General features: G+C 37.3%; 1 protein-coding gene across 1 annotated transcript in view; it reads right to left on the minus strand.

The window, feature by feature from the left end:
- ANGPT1 (angiopoietin 1) overlaps window positions 1-26,435 on the minus strand; it is a 154,644-nt gene that overhangs the window by 127,787 nt on the left and 422 nt on the right. The window lies entirely within an intron of this gene.

The following is a 26,435-nucleotide window of genomic DNA, read 5'->3' on the forward strand; positions in this document are numbered from 1 at the left end:
ACCTGATCACCAAACCCATACTTGATCAACTTATCTACAAGGATGCTGTGGGAGACGGTGTCAAATGCTTTACTGAAATCAAGATAAACCACATCTACCGCTCTACCATCATCTATCCACCTAGTAATTTCCTCACAGAAGGCTATAAGGCTGGTCAAACATGACTTCCCCTTGGTAAAACCATGTTAGCTGCTCTGAACGACCCCCTCATGCTTGATATGCCTAGAGATAGTGACAAGAACAAGTTGTTCCATCACCTTTCCAGGGATGGAGATGAGCCTGACCGGTCTATAGTTACCTGGGTCCTCCTTCTTGCCCTTCTTGTAGACTGGAGTGACATTTGCTATCCTCCAGTCCTCAGGCACCTCTCCTGTTACCCGTGACTTACCAAAGATGATGGAGAGTGGCCTAGCAATGACCTCCACCAACTCCCTCAGCACCCATGGGTGCATTCCATCCGGACCCATCGATTTATGGATGTCCAGATTGCTTAACTGATCCCTAACCCAGTCCTCATCTACCAAGGCAAACTTCTTTATCTTGACTTCTTCTCAGGCTATAGGAATCTGGGGCTCCTGGGGAAAGCCTGCAGGAGTAAAGACAGAGGCACAGAAGGCATCAGCACCTCTGCCTTCTTTATATCCTCTGTCAACAGGGCACCCACCTCATTCAGCATTGGGCCTGTATTGCCTCTAGTGTTAGTTTTGTCAGCTATGTATTTGAAAAAGCCTTTTCAATTTCCTTGACCTGACTTGCAAGGTTAAGTTCTAAGGAGGCCTTAGCTTTCCTAGTTGCCTCCGTACATCCTCTGACAACTGTCCTATATTCCTCCCAAGTGACCAGCCCCTCCTTCCATGATCTGTAGATTTTCCTTTTCCACTTGAGTTTGCCCAGCAGTTCCTTTTTAGCCATGCTAGTCTCCTTGCTCCTTTACTTTATTTCCTACCCATTGAGACGCTCTGATCCTGAGCTTGCAAGAAGTGATCCTGAACTACACCATCTCGTGATCACTGCAGTCAAGGCTGCCATTGACCATCACTGCTTCACCAAGGCCCTCCTTGTTGGTGAGTACAAGATTCAGCAAATAAATTAGAGTTCTAGGCCTTTGTTTCAAAGTTTGTTTTTCCACTGCACTGTCCTATCCCAGGAAGCATGATTTTGGTAACAAGGGTTAACAGACGTCATTAAACACAGGGTCTAGAAGAGTCTTGTCCCACTGCAGTGCACTCTTTTAAAGCACAGACCCCTCTGGTCACACAGGGCTCCTCTCCAGGAGCTCTCCCTGCTTCACAGAAGATGGCTTGAGAAACCAAGGCTGTGGCTTCTCCCTCAGTTCAGGACTGAGAGAGACAGCAGCAGATGGGGATAATGAGCAATTTTCTCCTAAATAATGGGTGGACAGGCCAATTACTACTTGAGAGACCCCCATGTGCTAGGACAGTGATAGGAAATCGGGCTACGCAGTTTTGTAGAAGCTGCCACTGTCTTGCTGATTGGAAGACCCAAGAGGCCAAACAGACTGAACTAAGCAGGACAATATCTAGCCTTTTTTTTCCTCCTCATATTAAACCATGCACTGGAAAGTTCAAAAAATTCAGAGTCTCATAATCCAGCAGCAAACTCTGAGGGAAAAGATTGTTTCACAAGCTTTCTGGATCCTCAGGCCAAGAGCACCAAAGATATTCAGGATAAAATACTTTTCCTGTGGGATTTCTAGCCCAGATTTTGCATAGTAAGGCTGATACAGTTCTTACTCAATAAGCATTCAGATATTAAGATACAGTAAGCATCTACATGTTTGGAGGCTAATCCAAATTTAATTTTAATTCTGATCTTGTCACTAAAAGTAACTTTCACCCACATAAAGTTCTTTATGATAATCCTAAGTACCAAAGAAGGGTAATATTCTGCATCTGAAACCAGACTAAAGATGCATTTTATTCCTTTAGGGAAAAAAAAAATATATATATAAAAAATTACAAAAACCAGTAACTATCCACATTACTGAAACTCTAACAACCTTGTTACTTTTGTTCCAGAACTCGTTTTCATTTCAGTTTATGTCCAGAAGTTACACAAACAAGATTCCAGTTTTAAAAAGCAACAAGCCTCATAACCATTATGAAAAGACACAAGCTCAACATGCCAAAGAATCTGTTTATTTCTGAATTAATATCTAGTTTGTTTTAACTGAAACCAATTGCCAAAATCCAGCTGATTTTAAGGGAAGTAGAGTGATGATCATTGTGGGATTCCAACATAAGCACATACACACATTTGCATACACCCTTCTGTGAAAATAACCCTGGAGGTAATAAAAAATCATGGACATGTCTTGCTCTCTAGGTCAAATCTGGAGCAAGAGTTGAAATCAAACTTCTGAAGCCATTGCGAGATACCCAAAATGCTCTTCTTCCACACAACACTGTCTCCAAGAGCTAAATATCCAGAAAGTTGCAGACACCCTTCAAGCTAACATGCTTAATGTGGCTCCAAAACTGTTTCCCCTTAAAACAATTTCAAATTGTTGTTGTAAGAATGATTCATGTTCCAATACAAAGTTACAATGGCAATATGCGTTCCAGGGAGGATTTGTCACTGCCACTTCCAGGCTGACATGTGGCTTAACACAAAGGCACATCCAGGCTCCCAATCCTGCAAAGAGCCATTGAATGGATCTGCAAGGACCTGCAGCCCAGAAAGTCCTGGGATTGTCAGCTGCAAAGGTCCAGACCCCCAGGTCCTCCAAGGTTAGCAAGGTCTTGGCTCAATTTCAGCCTGGACAGACATGAAGCCAGGAGTTTTGATGCTCCTGGGAGCCATAGCATCCAAGTGCCAAGGTTTCTGGAACATTTTTGTCTCTTAGGCACTCCAGTTCCTCTGCACCCTGGGATTTCAGGAAATCCAAAACCTGCGGCACAAAGCCAGCTCATCAGACTGGTTGTTCCTGGGCCAGGACTGCATTTCCTTTCACAGATAATGAATAATTATTCCTGATCAAACGGAAATGTAATATTTAAGTGTTGGAAAATTAAAAAAAAACATATTAATGATGAAACAAAACAATGCTGTAAAGAACAGAGGCACTTGAATAGGTCATCTAATGTCAAGTTATAGTAAATTAAGAGAGCAAGGAAGAAGAAAACAAGGCAAATAGGTGGTGAAGAAAAGGCTGAAAATCAAAAGATAATCTCTGTATGGATCTAGAACTGAATAAATTTTTAGCTTCAGTTTTCCATAAAATTATTTATCTGGAGATTAGAGAGACAGATTATTGTTTAACATCTAGAAATGGAGATTTCTGCCACCAAATGAAAATATTCCCCAAATGCTTTAACAAAGGCAAGTCATCTCTATCCATATTCTGAAGCAATTTTTACATTAAAAGTTATTTAAGAAATAAAAAATTTGTATAATTTATCAACTTCAGAGAGTGAACACATCATATTTGGGCTCAAATGGAGATGAAACAAGTACTTGCAAAACAGCAAAATCCAGTGTTTTACTATGTTTAAACAAAAATCTGGCCAAGAGCATCCATGAGATATTTCTGATATCCCCATTCTCGGGAGTGTAGAGACTCTTGCTAAAATATATTTTTTAAAAAAGGAAAAATGTTTTTGTTCTATTCCTCAGGCAATCACTCATGGAGACAGCATGCTGAGCTAGATGTAGCTTTGAATTTACTTCATACAGCTGCTGTCATGCTTCTTATTGTTAAGTGGGGGAACTATTTAGAAGACGGATTCTAAAAATAACTGTTAATTATACATCAGTAGTACCTTTGGATGTTAAATTACTAAAATTCCATCATAAATTATGAAGTACAATATCATTGATCAGCAAAGAGTCTTTTTATCCTTCAGAGTTGTCATTTCTCCACATAGGAAATGCAGTTAAAGTAGTTCACACTGAATACCCTTACCCTGTAATATTTTATCAGATGATGATAAAAGTATTGATAGCAGTACAGCTTTATTAAGATTTAAGAAAATAACCAGAACATAAGTCATTGGGTTGAACTAAAAGGAAAGTATAAAGTCATAGCAGAGTTTTTAATTGGTTAATTTTGAGACCAACCTTATTTACAGAACCACATAGAACCACATAATTGTCATGGTTGGAAAAGATCTCTAAGATCACCACGTCCAACCATTAACTCCCCCCCACACCCTAAAATAAAATGCCCCCTAGAGCATGTGCTCAAGTGCCTTAGTATAAGATTTTTAAATACCTGCAGGGATGGCGACTCCACCATCTCCCTTGGCAGCCTGTTCCAGTGCCTAACTATTCTTTCAGTTAAGAAATTCTTCCTAATATCTATTCTAAACCTCCCCTGGTGCAACTTCAGGTCATTTCCTCTAGTCTTGTCATTATCCACTTGAGAGAAGAGGCCAACACCCACATCTCTATAACCTCATTTCAGGTAATTGTAGAGAGCAATAAGGTCTCTCCTCAGCATCCTAGTGCTGTTAATGAGTTTGACACACACAACAAATAATTTTAATGAAGTTTACTGATAACTAAATATTAGGACATAATGTAGATGGACAAAATACTACATTGAAGTATCTGGTAGGAAGAAGTGGATGTTGTTGAAATTAGAGCATCAGAAGAGAGAGACCTATATATTGATTATGTCATGTGTCTGCTCGAAAAGGAAAGCATAATCTTTATTATCAGAAGTTTTTTGAGAGAAAAATAATCATAAAGATGAGACTTATTTGTGCAGTTCTGGACATCTACATTCAGATTATATAAACAAGTGCAGAAAATTGCTACTGTGATGACTGGAAGTATGGAGAAGTAAAATGATAAGAAGTTGAAAGTTATTAGCTTATTTTACTTACAAAAAAACCCAAGCCACACAAAACAAACCCACATGATTTTAAACCACACACTCTGCCACATTATTTCTGGTGACTAACATTATGCCAACTTTCAACCAAATCAGCCTGTGCTGAAGAGAGATTCCTTCTCACATTTGTAATGCAGTTAGCTAATGTTATTTCTGAAGTCAGTATAAATGGATTCCGTGACAGTAAATACTAAACAAAATGTGACAAAAGGTTTTTTTCAAAAGATATATTGTGTCATTCTAAAATGCAGATGTTTTGAGTCTTGTTCATTTGCAGCACTCATGAATTCCTAGATGGAACATAATCCTGTTCTCATCTTACTCTACAAGATAGTGTGCTCAGTTAACACACTGTAGGTATTTCTGGATCATAACTGGAAGGCAAAAAATATATGTATCTGAAAGGTTATTTTGTGCCAAAGGGGTACTGAAGTCTGACAAATTGTCTTTGGATCATGTGTTGAAATAAAAATAAAATACAAGTTTTTCAGTGTCTCCCTGATATGGCAAGCCTCTGAAATTAAAGCTGGCCTCACCAAAAGCTACACTCCCTCCAGATGAAAGCTGATCTATAGAAACTTTTAAACTCTCCTATTCTAGTAGTGGTTGTAAATTCAGATTATATTCTCCATCCCCAGGTCTCGCTTCTCATCATAATCCCTTGTGCCAGGCAACCTAAATATCCTGGGATGCCTTAATACAATAAGATTTTCTAGCGGCCTTCATTTAAGTTCTTTTGGGTGTTGCCCAAAGAAGGAGCCTTGCAGCTGGCTATGAATGTCTTGGCCAAAAAATGCAAAACATGAAAGTAGGAGAAAAATTAAAAGGAAGCATGCATTGAAGTTAGTGACAATTTGAATCAAGAACATGCTTGGAACCATATGTTCAAAATTATGTGTATATAAACAAAAGACAACAATGCTTGTTTTGTTTGTAGGTAGATTTTTTACTCAGAGATGCTATACTCATCTAATGTCCACATAAGCAGAAAGAGAAGAAAGGCCAGTGGATATTCCAGTAAATATAACAAGGAAGATAGAATATCTAATGTCACTGAGAGAAATAAATCAAAATCAAATGAACATTAACATTCTCAAGGCTCGATAACATGAAAATGGATATTAAAATATAGATAATCTTACAAGTTCACATAAAAGCTTATTTTTATGTTGAAAGAACTGTTTGAGGTATAGATAAAAAAACACACATCATTTTAGTGGAAAAGTCTGAAATATTTCAGATATAATAACATTGTTGCTTGGAATTTTCTTATCTTCCCTTCTTTGCACAGAAAATTTGATGTGTTTTTTACTAAGGAGTGGGAGTGGAGTAGCATCTTTGCTACTGTTGTTTCTTACATTTTTATCAAATTTGTTTATGCTTATGTATTTAAAGAATTCATTCCCTTACACACTATGTGACAGAGATAACCGTGGCTTGGCCTAACAAGCTTGCTCTTCCAAACTAGAGGACACTTGAAAAAATTTAAATCAAAGAAAAGTAAGTTTTTGAAATATTTATATGAATACAGCTTTTCTAAAACCTACAGTAGAAAACATGTGGAAACTTACTAAACGTCCGTTTAAATTGTATATAATATAGTACAAGTATTAAATTTGAAATACTCATGTAACAGAAGTGTATAAAACCACACTGCTTTCCTTTGTGTGTCTGAGAATTCCCATAATGTGGGTTTAGGCAAATACGTGGCAACATCAGATTCACTCATAAAAATCAATTAAATATCCATATTGTCATACTTATTTTTTTTGCAATTAAAACATTTTGCCTGGGAACCAAGTAAAAATATGTATCAAACAACATAATAAAAGTACTGAGGAATTTGCCCCAAAACACTGCATATAGACAAATCCCTTTGAAAATCTTCCTATTTTGTAATAATTTTGTAACTAATCTCTACTATTATTCCACAATCTCTGTTTGAGCTATGATACCACAAGCTTGATGCAAAATGGATCCATGTGGTGGTTTCTACACTAAAAATGAGTCGTGTTAATGGTTTCAATTTTTACTTTCAGTTGTAAGTGAAAAGAATAAGTAGGTCCATTGATGGGATAGGTACTGGAATGAAGCAACTTCCCACCCAGCTCTTTAGCAGCCCAGTGCCCAGGCCTGTTCTTGGATTCTGCTGCAGGTCTGCAGCCCAACCTGGGACACATAAGGTACATGGCTGTCCTGATTTGAGCCAGGATGAAGCCAATATTCCTTTTACTGACTTTTTTTTTTTCCTTCAGTAAGCTTTCTTTTAACTAGCAACTGTGTGTTCTGCTGAACTGAGGCTTCAAGGTCGCACCTTCACTCTGCCAGCTCAGACACTACGGGGAGATCTGTGACCCCCCCCGTAGGAGGCTGAGTTAGACAGACAGCAAAACTGGCCAGAGATATTCCATTCCATATATCTAGGTAAGCTCAAAGGAAGGTCAGAGATCACAGAAGACAACTTCCTTCCTTCTTCTTCCCTTCTCTTCTGTCCGTGGCTGGTGTCCAGGGAGGACTCTGTTCATCCGTCACCGTCGACCCTTAGGCTCGAGATCTCCTGACCCCCATAACTCTCTGCTCTTTTCCAGCAGCAGCTCCAGGATTCCTCGGGACTCTTCCCAGTTCAGGGAAATGCTGTGGGAGTTGTTGGGGTCGGGGGAGGCGAGAGGCTTTTGCCCATACCTGAATATATATCTGTATATAATTGTATATATTTTCTTGTATCATTCATTAGTGTTTAATTAAAGCTGTGTAGTTTAGTTTTCAATCCAGCCAAGTCTCTCTCTTTTTCTCTCTCTCCTTCCCTACCTGGGTGAGAGGGGGAGGGGATCGAGAGCAGTGTTGTCAGACCTGAGTCAAATGCTGACAATGCCTTACTACAAGTAAAGCACATTTATCTTCAAAAAAACCCAAAAAAAACCTATAGGGAAACTGCCTCATTTGCAGCCTGGAACCTGGATAATAGTGTGGAAGTTTGTTACCTTTGTTGACTTACTGCTCAAGAAACTCCTGTAGGTACTCTCTGATCTGGGACTGCTCTCATTTTGGAAAACCAAGTCTGTTAACAGCAAATGAGACTACAAGTCTCATTTTCAACAGATGTTGATACTATAGCTCCTAAGAGATAAGCATTGCAGCTTGTACATTCTGATTACTACTCTTCTTTGAAAGTGTAATCTGTGTACCGATCTGCAATGACACTAAGCACCCACCTGTGCTGTTGAAGTCAGGGGTAGTTGTCACAGCCCCTGTAAAAGTCAGCTTTTGTATTTTTCTCCTAATATACTTTTAAGTTCTGAGTTTACAGGAGACTCTAGATTTAGAAAAACATTTATTAAAAAGAAAATAAAGAAAAAATAAATTCAAAACTGTTATTAAACTGTGTGATTTTCCTATTGGTGATTAAACAAAGGCTTTCAATGCACATTCTTTATGTGAAATAATAAAGGTCTATACATTTCATCAAGCATCTGGGTAAGTTTCTAGTATAATTTATGGAAGGTGACACATGCTCTGTATTTGACCTGTCATCACACTGAACCCCAGTGGAAAGTGATTTTGTTGCTAATAAATTACTCCGGATATTGTAATGAATTTTCAGCAGATTCTGCTTCTAGATCTAAAATTTAGTTGTCTTAGATGTTTTCATACCTTATCTACTGTGATGGAAAACAATGGGCTATAGCATAACAATATCTTTTTAGTTCAGGAAAGCTCTTTACTTGCTGTCCAGTTTGAGTGCCAGGATAAAAATTGCCTGGGGCCACGCTGCCCTGAAGTTGCCCAGGCCCCCAGCAGCTGCAGGGCTGTGGTTGTGGGGAGGAGAGGGAGAACAGGACCCAAATGGACCAATAACAGAGCTCCTGCCCATGGTTCTTGGTATAAAATGGCTCCTTGGAGAGCCCTCTTGGGATCTTTCTGGTTGGGGTTTGTCTGACATGTCTCTCTATTCTGCTGCTTGTTTCCCTGCTCTGCTGCTCCTTTCCTTGCATCCTCTTTTCTTGCTGGAGATGGACATTGTTCACCAATTTGCCTTCTCCTGCCTCCCTATGTAGGACTGGCTCAGCTGCTTCAAGGCTCTTGTCATTGAGACCCTGGACTCAGGCACCCTCATCTGCTGCTTAGTTGTTTGGGACTTTTCTGGTCAGGAAGAAATTGCCAATTGAGGAGTGTGGGTTCCATATTTACATACTTGTATATATTTTTAATTCATCATCACTGTTATTACTACTTCATTAAACCTATTATAGCTTTTCTTCCCAATGTTAAGGTCTCTCTCCCTTATTGCCCTTTTTATCTTCCCCTGGGAGGGTAGCAAGGAGCTAACAGTCATAGAATCATAGAATGGTTAAGGTTGGAAAGGATCTTTAAAGATCTTCTAATTCCAATACCCCTGCATAGGCAGGGACACCTCAAATGAGACCAAGCTGTACAAGGCCTCATCCAACCTGAGCTTGAACACGCCCAGGGAGGGGACTTCCACAACATCCCTGGGCAACCTACTCCAGCACCTTACTACCCTCATTTCCTGATGAAGAATCACCCCTGCGGGCCATACCTCTTTTCATGCAGCCCAGGACAAAACTGGCCCTCTGGGCTGCAAGCACACACTGGTGACTCATGTCAGCCTTCTCATCTACTACCACCCCCAAGTCCTTTCCTCAGGGCTGGTCTCTCAGGTCTTAAGAAAGAAGAAACAAACAAAACAAAACACAAAAAAACCACCAAAAAGCAAACCAACCAACCAAAACAACAACAAACAAACAAACAAACAAGAACCATAACCCCCCCCCCAAAAAAAATATCCCACAAACAAAACAAAAACCCAAAACAAAAGAAAAAGAAAGCCCATCACTTACTGCCATAAAAAATTAAATTCCTTGACAGCAATGAGATGTGTAACCCAAGATACAAATGGATATTTACCTTTTGTATTAATATGAATGATTTTTATAACTCATATAAACACTGATGCTGCCTTAAGTCTTGGTTTTATTGCTGGCTGCACTTAGATTCACAAATGTCAAAAGGTACATCAGCTGCCCCTTGTATACCTTGGGTTTTCCACTGGATAATAGGAAAAAAATTAATGCCATTGTCAAGTCTTCTGATTGTTATGAAGCTTTATTCATTCACATCTTTAAAATGTGTTGATATCTTTAATACAAAAGGAAATAGGAGTATATTCACCAGCATTTCACCAGTATTAACAATAGGCATGTTCCTGATCCACTGCATGTTGTGAGATAATGTATATTATTCAGTTGTGATAAACTGTGAAGGACAAGTGGTTTAATTCTGATCTTTTTCATCTGTGCTATAAAGTTAAAATCAATATAAAAAAACCTTCATTACTTGTTTCCAAGTAGTAATACTATAGGATAACTTCTGCATTTACAAACTGGTTGAACTATTTTCTTCCATAAAAAAAGAAATCTTAAAGGAATGCAATAATAATATTTTTTTTATATTGAAAGTACATTTTCAATAAACAATCCTTTAACAAGGAACACTATATGAAAGAATCACAGACACCTGAATTTCTTCATTTGTTAGAAAAGATAACACAAGCAGAAAAATATTAACTGGTTAGAAATTCAAGCAGAGATAATTTATGGGGAGGGACACTCAAGTAACTCTTAACATTTTATTATTTTTTTTCCTGTCACCTTCACAATAAGATTTTTTCTCAGCATGTTGCAGTGTAGAAACACAAAAGTAAAATGTACATGGGCTTTGTGACTGGCATACAGTATTAAAAGGCATTATCTTCAAAAGATATCTAAGGGACAACATACAGCCCTACCAGAAAAGACATGCTGCCTCCATCAAGTTTAAAATAAAAAAAAATGAGGCCCTGGTTTACAGATCATCTCTGCAACATCCAGATATGCATTTCTCATATACCACTTAAGAAAAGAGAGGAATATTATCATGTGTTCAGCATGGATATACTCTTTAGATTTGCAACATAATTGCTGTAAGAGCTTTATCTTGTGCAGTTTGATGTGGTTTTTTTTTTCTCCTTTATTATGAACTAAATTAGTCAGCTAAAAAAATATTTTTCTTAATTAAACCAAAAACCAGGACAGTGGAATAAGAGTTCCAAACAGCTCCCTTTGAACTCTGATGGCTCTAGTTCATTGTGAACAGTTTGCATGATCTTTCCTATATCAACAACATTCCTCATGCATATTCTCCCTATCTTTTGCAGGGGGAAAAAAAAAAAAAAAAAAAAAAAAAAAAAGGGAGCTGCAGAAGCAGCTGTTTCCAGATAAACAGGAGGATACCAATACAGTCCATCCTTATTCTAACATCTCCACTGTGCATGTACATTGATATTTCACTTACACTTCTCCTTCATATCCCAAGATAATACTGGGACTTCATTATACTTTCACTCACATCAACCCTAAGGCAGCCACTTTGTAGCTGTCTACTGATTTTCTCTTTAGCAGAAGAAAAATATTTTCCTGTGACATTTCTCTTGGTTTATGAAAACTCATTTTTTTAACAGAAAGGGAAGGTTAATTAAAAAATAGATAGATAGATAGATAGATGATAGATAGATAGATAGATAGATAGATAGATAGATAGATAGATAGATAGATAAAAAAGAGACAGATGACATTGTTTAACCAAGAATTCTAACCTATTGGCTGAAAACCACAATGTTTTGGTTTTCAGATATTGCCCTCTGTCACCTGGCTACTTTTACCTGAGGTCTCAAGCTCTCAGCTTGGAAGATCTCTAACTGGATTATATCTGCTACGTAGAAATTCTGTTACACAAATATCTTATGGAAATGTCCAAATAATGTGCAGAAAATGTCAATAAAAAGGATTTTTCTATTTTAAAACATTTCAGGAAAAAAAGCTCAAAAAATTTTAATGTTCCCTGAAAATCAAGCCAAAGAGAAACTAAGATTAGGTTTAAATTAAGATTATCTGTCTAATCAGTTGGAGTGCTTCTGTTTCAACAGGCTTCTCAGTTCTTTGTTGTTTTGATGTACTGGAAAGAAGAATACTGAAAAAAACACTTTAGGCAAAGTTACATTTATGGTCTTTTTGATGTGAACAAAAAAGGAAATATTGGATATGTCTTTATAAAATTGTTCTCATGAGACTTGTATCTCACATTGAGGCTGGGGGAGTGCTGGGATAAGGCTATATACATAATAAAATTTGTACAAGGAATCCTATCCTCAGCTGAACAAAAAAATCTGGTTTGTCTGCTTCTCATGGACTGGCCTTGAGTCTACATTCAGCTGCAGCAGACTTACATTGGCATCACTCCACTAATGCCATTGATGTGATTTCTGACTCATACTGTTCATGAAGGTCTTTCTAAAAGCAAACTTTTTTTAATTATAAAAGCACCACTGCACATGGTATCATCTGGTATCTTTCTGGGCATGTGGAGGAAAGAACTGGCTGGGAATAGAGACCATACTATCATCTCAGGCCTTGATGTGGTACCCCTCAAATTTATGCTGACACAATGTCGCGATTGTAGAACATATTGTGAGGAAGCACACCATCTGTTTTCTGCCTCTGCTTTTCTATAAATAACAGACTTCAGACTCTGTGGGTGCCAGGCTAGCATTTTGCAACATAGCCCTCCAGCCCTTAAAATTCCTCCTGGCCATCTGGGAATTTCCTGTTCTGCCAAATAGGTTTGTCAGGACAGAGCTGAGGCCAGTCTCTTATCATCAAGAAACCCCCTTAAACTCGGGCAAAGAAGTTTTCAGGTAGGTGAATTCAGAGAGCCAGTGCCAAAAGTAGACCTGGAAATTCTGGCACCCGTGAAATCACTGGGAGAAGGAGAGGGCAGAGGGGTCAGCTTCAGCTGGGTGGGCCTGAAGTTAGGAAATACCCTTTCCAGGACAGGAACTGAGATAATATTTTTACTGCTGATTCACTGTGAGCAGTGTTAGGCCAAGCTCCACAGGAATTCATTAGCATCACACACTGGGTGAGAGTCAAGAGACTTTTTAAATTTATTATTATTTTTTCCAGTTTCCAATCCTCTTGAGGCCATTTAATGATAATGGTTTAAGTTTGTGGAACGTGTTGAAAACTTCCTTTTGGTTCATGTTCTTGTAGGAAATTACTAGTCTTTCCAGTCATACTTTTTGGTAAGTATGCTAGGGACACCTGGAAAAGATGTGATAGCAATACAAGACCAAGTCTGATGGAAGCAAACCCACTCTGATATAATAACCACTCTGAGGAATTGTGACTTAGGATGTGAATCTGTCTCACAATATAAAGCTTGTCTTGCATTCTGAGTAGCATTCTAAAATAATCTTGCTGCAGCTTGCTTACAGCCTTTTAGAAGGATTTTACTAGGGAAGCGAAAACATGATGGCATTCAAAACCACATTGACATAAATAACACTGAGGTATCATCTTGAACCTTAAGAAGAATGAAAATGGGAATTTTACCCTAAAACACGTTTCCAGCTTTCCATCAAGGTGAGTTATAGCCCAGAATAAAAAACAAGGTTAATTTTAGTGACAAAGAACCAACCATTTTAATCATAATTTCAGGAGCTCTGTAGGATTTTGGCAGCAAAATAATGAATGAAAATATTGAAGTTGTCTTTAAAAATACACAAAAAAAGAAATAGAGATTACACTTGGTTCATATTTTACAAATCAAAAATTCATGTTGCATCTTCATGCCCTTAACAGAGTAACAAAAATATTTTCAATCTTGCTCAATTCTGCTTCTCGGAAATACCGTGGGGGTCAGTGGCCAAATTAATAGATATTTCCAAGATGTGTAGGAGTGTTAAATACTGGATCAAAAAACTTTTTTTTTTTTAACTTTTTTTTTTTCTTGTCTGAATTTCTAGGGTTCCTAATGTAGGTTTTTACATTAAGGTAGAAGGTAACAACTGCAACTGTTTTTTGGGGTTTGTTTTGTTTTTTTTTCTTATTGTTTTAGCATTAAAGAAACACAACCAGCAATCTTAGCTTTAAGAACCTGAATTCTACACAAATTATTTTATACTTGTCTGTGGTTAATTTTTAAACTCTTTTTAATGTTGGTATATCTATTGTACTTTAAAAGTCAATATGTAAATGCATTCTATAAATTTCTACAGGAAGTCCCTAGACTTCCCATTCTCATCCACTTATCCAAAAGTATGAAACAGAAATGCTTTTTTTTGAGTACCAGCAATTCCTACTCAGTTCTACCTCCTCTTGAAATCTACTGAAAGAAAGGTACATGGTTGTGATAACACTCTCCAGCAATGAAATGAAAATAATGTATTTTATAGAGGTAAAGCTTGTCATGTGACAGATGTTTCCTGGAAAGCTCTAAATACCATCAGTTCAAAACAGGATCCTTTGCATTTTTGGGGTCAAGACCTTAGATCTTGCAAAATCTAAATTTGGCAAGTTTAGACAAATGCCTTTTTAGTATTTCTGACCTCTAGCTCATCACAGACTCTTTGTGGTGCTTGCTTAATGCTAGTAAATAGTTTCTTCCCTTAATGGTCAAATATACAGAGGAAACACAATCATAGTCAGAGGGCTGGAGCACCTCTCCTATGAACACAAGGTGCAAGAGCTGGGGTTGTTCAGCCTGGAGAAGAGAAGACTCTGGGGAGATCTCATAGCAGCCCTTCCAGTACCTGAAGGAGGCTTACAGGAAAGCTGGGATAGTAGTGAGAGGAGAAGGGGTGATGGATTAAAACTGGGAGAAAGGAAATTTAGGTTAGACATTAGGAAAGAAATGCTTTAGTGTGAGTTCCAGTGGTGAGGCTCTGGAACAGACTGCTCAGGAAAGCTGTGGATGTGCACTCCTTGGAATTGTTCAAGGGCAGGTTGGATGGGGCTCTCAGCAGCCAGATCTAGTGGAGGTGTCCCTGCCAATGCAGGGGTTTGGATCCAGATGATCTTTGAGGTCCCTTCCAACCCTAGCCGTTCCATGATTCTATGATTATTTTTGAGGTTGTCCTTGACAGATGCAAGAGTGTTCCTGGTAAGAGGGTGGCATGTTGGTGACCACCTGCACTGCCATACATGGCACTCTGGTTATACTCAACATTTTAGCAAGAGGACATCTGTATTTCAGATACTTTAATAACCAGTGAAATTTGGAAGCTTCACAATTTCCTGCTTTGTCTCTCTCCTGCTTTGTTCTTAAATTTAGGGAAAAAAATCTATTTTTTTTCTCTTTAAAAATAATGTAAAGAGTCTTACTTTAAAATAAAATCTTTCACAACTATTATGAGTTTTTCATGAACAGACTGTAATATGACCGTACTGTGTAGCATTATGATCTTTGCAGGGCCTCACAGAGAGTGAATATTTTATGGGGCATTTTCAGGGCATTTTACTGGACACAGTGTTGGGTATCAGAGTAATTTTTTACACTTTTCTGTCACTGCAGCACAAGTTATTATATTGTGTGTTCTTTAGTGACACATTTATACCTTGGACAGAATAAAACTTCATGGATTACAACAGCAACCTTCACCCTTCCTGTCAGATTTTAATGAAAATCCCCTATCAACCTCAAATAGACAGATTTCTTGCTCTGAAGCACCCCCACTATCTACTGTCTTATATTTAGTCTTTCCAGTCTTTCTCCAGGTCCCTTTTACTTTCTTTGAGATAACCCTTTCCAAGGGGCAATAGTCTGCAGTTACAAACTTATCTTCAGTCACCTTGGGAGTTTATTCTATAAATATTTTATGGATTTTAAATTAAAAATCACTTGGAAAAACTACATATATTCTTATTGCATTTGCAGTTTACCCAATCCACAAATTCATCACATATACGTCTCATAGTTTACCCAAGGACTACATCATGTCTTTACAGCAGTGTATGTGAGCATGTGATGAGGTGCAAGCAATTGGCCAGTGAGGTGAGATGCAGAAACTCAACTAATACCTTGGTTTCAAGGAAGTCAGTGGAGTGTGAACCAAAGCCAGCTTTCTCAGTAAACTCAGCTAATGAGGGTTTGAAATCACTCATGCAACAAGATACTTCTCAGCTGCAGACAGAGCCGTGTGTTGTATTTTTGTACAGTGACTGGCACAATGGCTCATCAAGCAGATCAGACTATAAAAATTCATCTTTTAGCAAGGATTATTACATTCATTCTGCTGTAAACATCCTTCAGCTTTAATGATAATTTGCCAAACTCCTCTCGCCTTTTGTGTCTCTGCAAATACAGTTGTCTTTCTTATGCTTCCTTTCATAAAACTCTATTATTGTAACAGGTACAAAAATGCTTTAACAACTGACATTAGGGCAGAGGTCGTAACAGTTGAGCTGTACGATGTCATGGAGGTAAACGATGTCAGAGGAATATACAAAAGGCTTTTTATTGCATAAGCCAGAATTCTTGGGAAAGCCTGCATCAAACTGGATCATTCAAGAAAAATGTGAAGAGAAAAGACCTTAATCATCACCTCTGCAGTTAACAGGCTAACGTGATAAAGAATTGTACAGTCTGTATCTCCTTCACACAAAAATAGCAACACAGAAAAACTTTCTAGCTGAGCACTGATGGCCTTTCCCACTAACAGGAGACAAGTGACGCAGGAAAGATAGGTGGCCCTTGACCATTTATCTCTATCCTGGTAAGTCACACATAGAGCGTGGTACGAAGTTTTAGCCAAGGAACAAAGGGGAATAGTTCATTTGGAAGAGATTAAGTCATCTCTTTGAGCAATTTTCTCTCCAAGAAGATCCTCAGAATTCCAGGCACAGCACCAAAGGCATCATGGTTTGGGGTTTACCCATTACTGTGATGACTTGCTGATGTGGCCTAGAAGGCCACAAGAATTTCCTGATGAATTAAGGCTGTAGAGCATAAACATTTAACTATGACACAAATAAATACACTAAGTATGGTAGTGATTCTAAATCCTCATTTCAGATACTTTTATCTACATACCAATGCCCAGTTTTCAAAGGCTATAATGGTCTTCATTGGGTCTTTTGGTGTTTCAGGGACTTGAGAGACCCAGGCTGTGTATAAAAAGTTTCTGTGAGATTTCAGAAATATCAAGTCACTTATACCCTTTTTTCATAGAAAATAACAAGTTTTTAGGAGAACTAGTGATCCAGTAGTTGTAGTGAGATAATTATCTGAAGAACCTTGCCTTCTTGAGACACAAACACATGACTCAAAAGAGAGAAGAGAAAGGCATGTAAATTACTATTATTCACCTTCTCTGTTACCCACACACTGACCTGAAGGGGAAGTTTTAAGAAAGAGATGTATTTAATAGAGTTCTCTTTCCTGCAAGATAATTCTGCATGAGAACTAAAACTTCCAGAAGATAATTATTACAAAATCTATTCAAAGCTGAACTTATGGAGGTGAAAACCAGCACATTTAAATAGAGCCATAGGTGGTTTAATCCAAATTGAAAATTCATTCAATACAATGTTTATGAAATAAAAATGCAAAATAATAATTTAACAACTACATTATTTTTTTCCTAAATCTCCACTGTGCAAGACCATATTTGCAGACAAGACATTCAGAAAGAAAAATAAATTTCAATAAGCATAGGGTGACAACTTTAAAACATGCATAAATAATTTGATCCAAAGTGCAGGCAAGCCTACCATGACCCTAAAGAGAAATGTAAAAACACCTCTTGGGATTTTACTAGAACTGCTCCTTTGCTTTTTGTGGGTTTTTAGAATGTATTCCTTGGATTTGGATTGCATTAAAGGTCAAATATTAAAATACACTTCGAAGTAGTACATCTACACGTCAAGAATCAGGTTTTTTTCACTTCCAGTCAGGAAGTAAGAACCCCTCTTTGGAAAGTCTCTGATAGTGATGGAAAGTTTTTCATAGCATTTAAAATAGTAGCAGGAGCACTCAAATGACACCAGTGTTTTTCTCTTTGAAATCTTGCAAGTTGCCTCTGCCGATTTAGGCTGGTGTGGTTCATGGATAAGAAAAGTACAAGCCTGGCCTGGTAAACACTGTTATCCCTAAGACAGAAGTTTCATAACATAGATAGTATATTTCAAGAAACTCTTGCACAAAGACAGCCTTTAAAGGAAGTTTAGATGTGAAAGAAGGCAGGATCAGCCTATAATTTACATATTAGCCTGCAGCAGAAACAGTTTTTAGATTCAAAAATGATTAGCACCAGTCTGATCATCTGTGCTCTAGTGCAAGAGAAGCCATGCCATCAAAAAGAGACAAATTACCTTCTAAGGTCAACAGCTCATAATGCTTCCAGTTTTCTCCCACAATTCTCCAGCCTTGCTGTAATTTTCTGACAGGGATGCTCAGAGTTTATTCTATCTCAAGAGTAATCTCTCAAGCCTATTTGCCTGCATGGTACAGAGAGAGGAGAAAGAAAGCCAGGACCCAAATCGATGAGCAGAGCAGAGTCAGAAGGCAGTTCTGCTAACTGGAACAAGTGGATTTTGCTTGTTCCCACACATTCCTATTGCAGAAGGAACGCCTGGTACATTATTTGCAGCAAGGCAACTAGACAAAACATGACAAATGGCAAGAATTTAAGCCAACAAATAAATATTCCCAGAAGACCTGCTGAAAATTTATAACTATATAGTTATGCCTATTAAAGACACAGATGCCATACATGCATAAAGCATAACCAGGTTTGTTGTGCAACATATGCACATGTGAGGACAGAAATGTGTCTGGGATGGGGAGTCCAATATTTTTTCCAGAATATATGAAAATTCTTTCTTCATATACATTCTGGAAAGGACAAAACAAAAGCACACTTCTAATTTATCAGCAACACAGCAGGGGAACTCATTCACACAGAATTCATGCATGTACAATACACGTTTCATCTTGCTTCCAACTCTTCCAGTTTTTTCAAACCAACAGGTCAATTTCAGAAGAACAGGTTGACAGCAGGTAAGTAGGCATAAAATATAAAAATGTGTTTAAGATATAACACTTAAAGACAGATTTGCATGTACCTTAACACAAAAGACTCTAAAAATCTAAATGCATCTATATGTTTACGTGGATGCTTAAATGCATATACGCACTCACGCATCGGGAGGAAGTGTCCAAAGGAAAGGAATTCTGAAGACTACAGAATTTTTGATCAGCCTCTCTTTACTTCGGATATTCAACCCAAATTTTCCAAATGCGTGATCCTGCCTGTACTTTCAGCCTATTTTTCTCTCTTTTAAGACAGGAATAATAACACAGACTAACCATGCACTACCATAGAACAGACCTTTAAAATACCCTTGCTGAAGGCACACAGATTCCAGCATAAAACTAGTGTAGTTCTCTAGTGCTCTTTGCATACTGGCTTTTTATGATGATAATGATGATTATTATTATTATTTTACTGGTTTTTTATTTTTTATTTTTTTATTTCTGCTCCTAGAAGCTAGTCAAGGGAGTATGAGAAATGTCTTTCAATCATGTAGCTCCATGGCCTAGAATACCGATTTTCTGTATGACTTTCAGTGAGGGATTTAAAAATTATACTAATTCATTCATTTGTTGTTGGTTTGTTTGTTTTAATTTTGAAAGAAAGCCATTTCTAGAAATGTAGAATAGTGGAACCTGAGCATCTTTCCATCTGACCTTATGATTGTCTTGCTTTGACTGTCAGTACCTATATGTTTGTTCAACAATAAGTGTAGTCCCAATGTTAGGCCTTGTGTAGACAAAGAAGTTGCACTAGTTAGACTTAAGTCAGTTTTAAACTCGGTAATTAAAATTAAGCTTCTTATCCCAGGTTAGAAGTGACTTGCACTGCTGAGATTAACCTGATTCCAAACTAAGGTAATGAAAAGTGAAGCTTGATCTGTGTGTAAGAACATTAATGAGAATGTACTGCAAATGTGCAACAATTTATGGCATGTCTAACTTACCCTTACAAGTGAATATTCATCACACTGATGTTTCATAACACTGTCCAAAAAGTACACACATCGTTACACAAGAGCAACCTTGTGTTAAATTATAGTTTGTTTCATAAGAAAAAGAGCCCTTCCTATGAAATATGAAACTGTTTCGATACCCTTTTCCTGATTACACTCCAACCCTTTAACAAGAGAGGAAATCCTTATGCTACTGGGAAGATTTTTACACTAGGGCTGTTTTTTCAAGACACTTGAGCTGCTGGTGCTGCAGATGAGGTTTGCAGCACAGCTGAAACCATCATAACAGTTCTAGAATGTCCTCATTTAGTAACTCCTCCTTGTTAGCATCTTATTGCAAGTACAGATAAGAGGACTGAACTAAGCTGAACTGTAAATTGAGATTAATACAAGCAGGTTGTTAAATATCTACCTTTCGGAATATACTTGCAATAAATCACACAAGGGAGCCAAGTTTTGATAATGACAAATGTATTAAAAAATGCTGGTAACAGCACTAGCCATTCCTCACTGGTCTTCCTGAGAATCTACTAGACTAAACTACAGTCTTATCATCTTAAATGAATACAGGTTTGAGCAGCAGCTACTTGATGGGTTCTAAGCACACTGAAAGAATGAGGACCATTCTCACTGTTAGATGGATGTATATAATCCATTTACTCCATTGCAACCTGCAAAATATACTTAGAATTGTAGATTCGTATTCATTGTATTTATCAGCTTATTTTTTATAAATATTTTTAGTTACTATTTTAAAAACTAATTTCCTTCCAAAAGATTTTTTAATCTTACATCGTTTTCTGTAAACATTGGAAATACTGTTATCGTACATAAACAATAGCACAAAATACCTTCCACTAGGAAGATTCCAAAAGCAACACAAAAAATAATGTATTAAGCTTCCCAGCTACCTTGTGAATTTGAGTACTAGTACTATATCTGTTTTAGGAATGGGAAACAGGAATACTTAAAGTTTATGATTTCCTTGCAGTCACAAGGGAAGTCTATGTTACAGCCAAGGACAGAATTAAAGCTTAATTCTATATCACTTAACTGAGGCATTTAAATCAGGAAGCAAATTGCTCAGGATTTCCCTGGAGTTCATGAAGAGAAGCATGGACTTCTGAAGGACAATTCAGATGGCTGACTCTTCCTCTGGGCTTGCTTCTGTCTCTTGACAAATCACTGAGAGATTCCCCACAGCAAAGAAAAGCCTATCTTGGGTACCTCTGGGTTTTGGCCAGAAGTCTGGGTGGGATGATGCAGGCCTAAAATAACCAGCTCTATACTTTTCCCACATTGGCTGTATTTTTAATTTTTTTTTTTTTCCTAAGGCACCCAACACTGTGAAGTAGAGATTGCTTCCAAACCACAGAGGGGAATGGGAACGATGAGTTCTCAGCAGCCTCATAATGACATGTCATTTACTTTATATCAGGTCCATTTAGAAAAGTTCTCAGTGTTCCAAATGAGACCTCCCACTGGACATGACTAATAAATGTAATATCTTATTGTTACCAGAAAGTTCCTAATTACATCTGTCACCACTGAAAATCACATTCAAGTTCTACTACACATTGCAACAAAGTCTTCTGTCCAAGCATGGGAAATTTTTTTTTAAGCAATTTGCTACCAAATGTGGCAACATGTCAGAATGACCATCAGTCTACTTCTCTGATTCTTCTGCTTCCTAAAAAAATACATTGACAAATAGGTTATCCCTCAATAATGCAGAGCTTTCAGATATTTCCATGTTTGAAGTCTTGCCTGTTTCTTGTGGGTACCTTAGAATACCCCAAGAACTTCAGCAATATATCATAGAATGGTTTGGGCTAGAAGGGACCTTAAAATGCAGGCATATTATTGGTCAAGAGATTTTTTGATGTAAATCAACAATTTCGGTTTTACACTCAAATGTCAATTATCTTAGAACCAGTTTGTTTCTATGAACTTATTTTTGCTCCTTAGATATGTGTTTTATATATGCTTCTCCACTGAGTAGTACATACTGTTTAAGTAATCTCACTAATTTAAATTGTATCATTTGTTTCACAGCCTGTGTGTGTGATCTGAACTTCAAATGTCACTAGGGTGAGGCTCTGCTTTGGAGATGAGAATTCACTAACTCCAAACCAAAAAGGATTCCCTAGAAGCATAAACAGTCTCTGGATTTAGACAAGAAATCCAGGTTCAAGCTGGATGCCAAATAGGAGGCTAGTGGCCAGTTTTAGATGAAATATCCTCAATGTTTCCTTTTAGCCCTGCTCCCCCTTGAAAAATGAAAGATTTGCTGGAAAGTTATTCCTCACACAGCCCTACTAGTAAAGCTGACACAAACCAAATGGCAGATTCCAAATCTGATGGCCTGTTTTCATTTGTGAAAATTATCAGGAGTTCATAATGGATCCTCTTGTTGCACTTCACATCCAAATGTTATGTAGAATTTAAGGTCACATGTCACATTACAAAATGCCCAGTGAGATATATCCACAAATAAAATGAAATTTTTACTATTTCTGCTAAGTTCCACTAGGCAAAATTTGTTTCTTAATGTGACAAAAATTTTATAAACCATCTTTATGTTGGCTACCTCCATCTTTACTTTAATATAGATTTACCTCATAGGACATTATGTCAATTCCCTATCTGTACTCTTCATGGCAGGCTCTGTCACATTTTGACATAGCAAGAGTGACATGTAAGGGATTTTCCATCTTCAGGAAACCCATATAAAATCCAAGACAAAACCCAGCCACTCCACACACAGAAGCATATTATTAATATTTAATTACAATGCTAGGGCCTGTTGGTAAAGACAGCAGACAGAGAGAGATTTCCCATAGAACCACAGCAGCAGTCTTTCCCAATGCCAGTTTCTTCTATACAATGACTGGTGCCCCTCAAATACTAAATTCCTTACATGTTTAAAAACCAAGTGAGCTCTTGCAATATTACTTCTTCAAAATCAGGAAATCAACAGAGAGCACAGAGAATGCCATAGCCAAATAAATTATCAAAATCATGGTAAGAATAAACTTTAAAGTAGACTATCAAATGGCTATGGGTACCCTAGAAAAATTTCTCATTATTTCTTTCTTCAATGGCTGAATCCAGCTTACTTCTCCTATTGTAGCTGGTGACAGCATAGGCACTTGAAAGGGAAAGGGAAGTGAATTTAAACTTATTTATTTGGTATAAGTGTAGTAGTGCCATTAATACTTGTAGAGAAGAGTAAAAAAACCTAATCTAAACTTGGATTCTAGTTCTGACGATGAAGACTGTGGTTCACTTTCAACCCAAACTTGTACATAGGTCTTAGCTTCTTAAAGTACTCTATTATTAAGCACTCATTTTAAACTTTTATGGTATTCTGCTTAGGTAATGGTCAGAAAGTAAATAAACATAAACAAATAAATACATACATACATACATAAATAAAAGATAAACAAACAAAAGAGTGGTTTATGTAAAAATCACTTATTGCTGTAATAACAGTTACTACAACTGTTTGGACTGAGGGATAAGTATATGAAACATTCATCTCTATAGCTATTCTGAATGTACACCAAGTCCATCAATACCATAAGTTCAGCAAGTTGACTAAGAGAAAGTTAGACAAGCAAGACACAATTATAATATTTCATGTAACTCCTCTTTGGAAATACTTAGACACTGCAATTAAATACCAGTGTTGCATGTGCCAGTCAGTTATTGCAAGAAAGAAATTGTGATGAACTGTTTGTTTTGAACTATCACTATAAACATATTGCAGAAATGAAACCCAAGCTTAAACAATGAGGAAAGTTAGTCGGTATTAAAATAAACAGTTCTAGGAAAATCTCTAAAAATGTTTACCAAGTCATCATCTTCCAAGTAGTTTCAGTGCAGAGTATTTTGCCATCTCCCTGGTTTGCCAACCAATGGCAGTTATGCTGACCATAGATATGCAAAAGCTAATGGATAAGGCTGAGACTTAATTGCCTGTAATTTGCTACATAAGCCAGTACATTTTTGAATGCAGTCAGGCTTGTGGGTCATCAAAGAAGCACTTCAGGTTTTAAGCATTAAGAAATTACCATTTAAAAAAAACCAAACAAACAAAATTAAAGAAAAACCCTCACTTGTTCTGCTTCTAGAATTTTTCTAGCTTAGGTACCCTTCGTGGGAAACTGTTCTTTTCTTCCCCGCTTAAATCTAAAATTAAAATTCTACAGAGTTAAATAAACCATGAGTCTTAGAAACTTTCTCAATAATCACTCTTTCAATATTGCAGGCTAGCAAAGAAATCCTTCTGCCAAACATTGCCTATGTACAATTTTAATGACAGCTACATACATTACCTGCAGGAATGAACATATTTTCTTTATGTAAGTCAGAATATATCTCAACTTCTGAAACATTATTTCTTATTATACCTGTTCAATTCCAGTCATAGACCTACAATCATTATTTATTCTTCACTTTGTTTTCAGCAGGTGCATTGTAAAATGCTGTTTAGTGTAGCAGCAGATATTAAAAATCTAGGGAGAAAAATAAATGCAGAGTCCAAAAAATGAAATGTGAGATAGCTACATAATATATTCATTACATTTAAGCATTATGCTTGTTTTGAAAGGAAATGAGATATGGCTGAGATGCTTTGTAACGGCAACAGCAACAAAGCAAATTCAGTATTCAGAGATGCTACAATGGAGCTGCATCAGCCTCATTTGTTCAGAGCAAGCCGTCCTCCATCACACAGAGGAACAAGTCCTTTCAATGCAGGGAAAACTGACACATGGGGGATACGTGCACAATCCCAGTTTTATGTAAACCTCTGGGAGCAGAAGATTGGGGGATGGGAAGGAAAAGAGGAGGGGGGTGGTTCTGCCCAGAGGCAGTTTTACAATCTCTGTAGGAGAAAACAGTCCTCAAACATAAACCCCTTTCATTGAGCTTCCTACCTGTTTAATCACTTCCCTCCAAAGTGTGAGAGGACTAACCCTAACCCAGGCATTCACACTCCAGAGACTCATATTTCTTCACGTTCAGTTCAAGTGAAACAGTGATCTTAGTTCAGTCTCTAGTGGACAAACATAGAATAAGTAAAGTCTTATAAGCATGATACAGCAGGCAATTTGCTCAAGTAAAATCATATGGGCAAAACCACAGATAACGACTTTCCTCTTTTTAGTGCTTGTCTCAGCCTCCCAAGGTACAGAAAAGTAATTTCTTAAGAAATGCCTTCCTCTACAAAAGACATCTCATTTGCAGCCTTACATTCCCCAAAGCAGACCAAGATATTAAAAAATGGCAAAAGTAGTCTAAAAAATAAATGCTTGGCTATATTTTGTTTTAAAGTCACATGTTTACTGGACAGAGTCTTTCTCTCTCTTGCTAGAGCCAGATATGCAAAGAACACAGTTTACCAAGAGATCAGGAAGTCCTCTAAATATTTTAGTAGGGTTAGGGGCATGGGGATGTCTTTATATGCTTTTTAACATACTTCTATCTTTTATACAGTCTGGAGGAAACAAAACTTATAAATAAGATATTTAACAGTAACTATGCTAGTAGGAAGTTTTAGCCCATCTAGGAGATTTGTCACTAGATTTTTATTTATGTTCATTCTTAGATGAGCTTGTGTTACTCTTAACTCTTGAATCTCTCAAATGTGTACGTACAGCAGTTTTCTTGTGTCATCTTACATGACTTGTATCATTCAATTGCTCAGTTTTCTAAGTTTTGTCAGGTAAAAATGGCAGTGTGAGAATGGGAGTGTTACAAATAGCTGTATACAAATACTCTTTGTTTAGTCAATTTTACTGTTCAGCTATCTAATTACTAAGGCATGAACAAGATCCTGCAAGGTATGTAATTTTTCACAAGTGAGTAATCCTGTTAAGGTGAATGGGACTGGTCCTATGAGTGAAATTATTCACATATTTAAGCCTTTTCAGGCCCAATCTTTAGTCCATGCATAAAATACTGAAAAGTTAATTAAAAATTTAGAGCTATTGCACACATTCTTAAAAATAATTACTTCTGCTAAGTTACTGCAACACCTTCAAAACCATTTTTCCCTTTCTATGAAGGAATGTGCATATACACACACAAAGTAAATCAGCCTGTTTCAAGTCAGTACAATCTACTAGTGTAAACATTTTACTACAATGCTTTAGGAGTGTGAATACCTATATAATTTTTTCTTTCTTTCCAGCAATTAGCTGGGTAGAATAGTATTATAGGACCTATTTATGGAGGAACAGTGATATTCTTAACCCAATGCTTTTTAATGCTGATTTTTTAAAATGTTCCCTTTTGCTGTCACAGTAGCAGGTATACTGTGTGACACATGATCTGAGCCTGTGAACTATAAGTGGAGTTTATAGGAATACTTAGGAAGTTCTGTCATTAGAGTCTTTGGGGGATTTTCATTTTCTCTGGCTCACAAACATCCACAGTCTCTTGAGATAAAACTTTAAGTTGCATCTTTCAGTAAAATGAAGAAAATTCCACTCCCAACAGCAATGTCACTAAGGGTGCACTCTGGCAGAATTATTTCTTCTCTGTACAGTGACAAACTAGATCAGTCTTGCTGACCTCAGTTCTCATAGAAACTAATGAAAACTTTGAACAGCATAAGCATCACCAAAAACCATCTATTTAGTGAGATATGAAAAGAAAAAAAAAAAAAAAAAAAAAAAACACTTACT

The sequence above is a fragment of the Chaetura pelagica genome, unplaced genomic scaffold, assembly GCF_000747805.2.
Source record: "Chaetura pelagica isolate M959 unplaced genomic scaffold, ChaPel_1.0 scaffold76, whole genome shotgun sequence".
In the NCBI taxonomy this organism is placed as follows: domain Eukaryota; kingdom Metazoa; phylum Chordata; class Aves; order Apodiformes; family Apodidae; genus Chaetura; species Chaetura pelagica.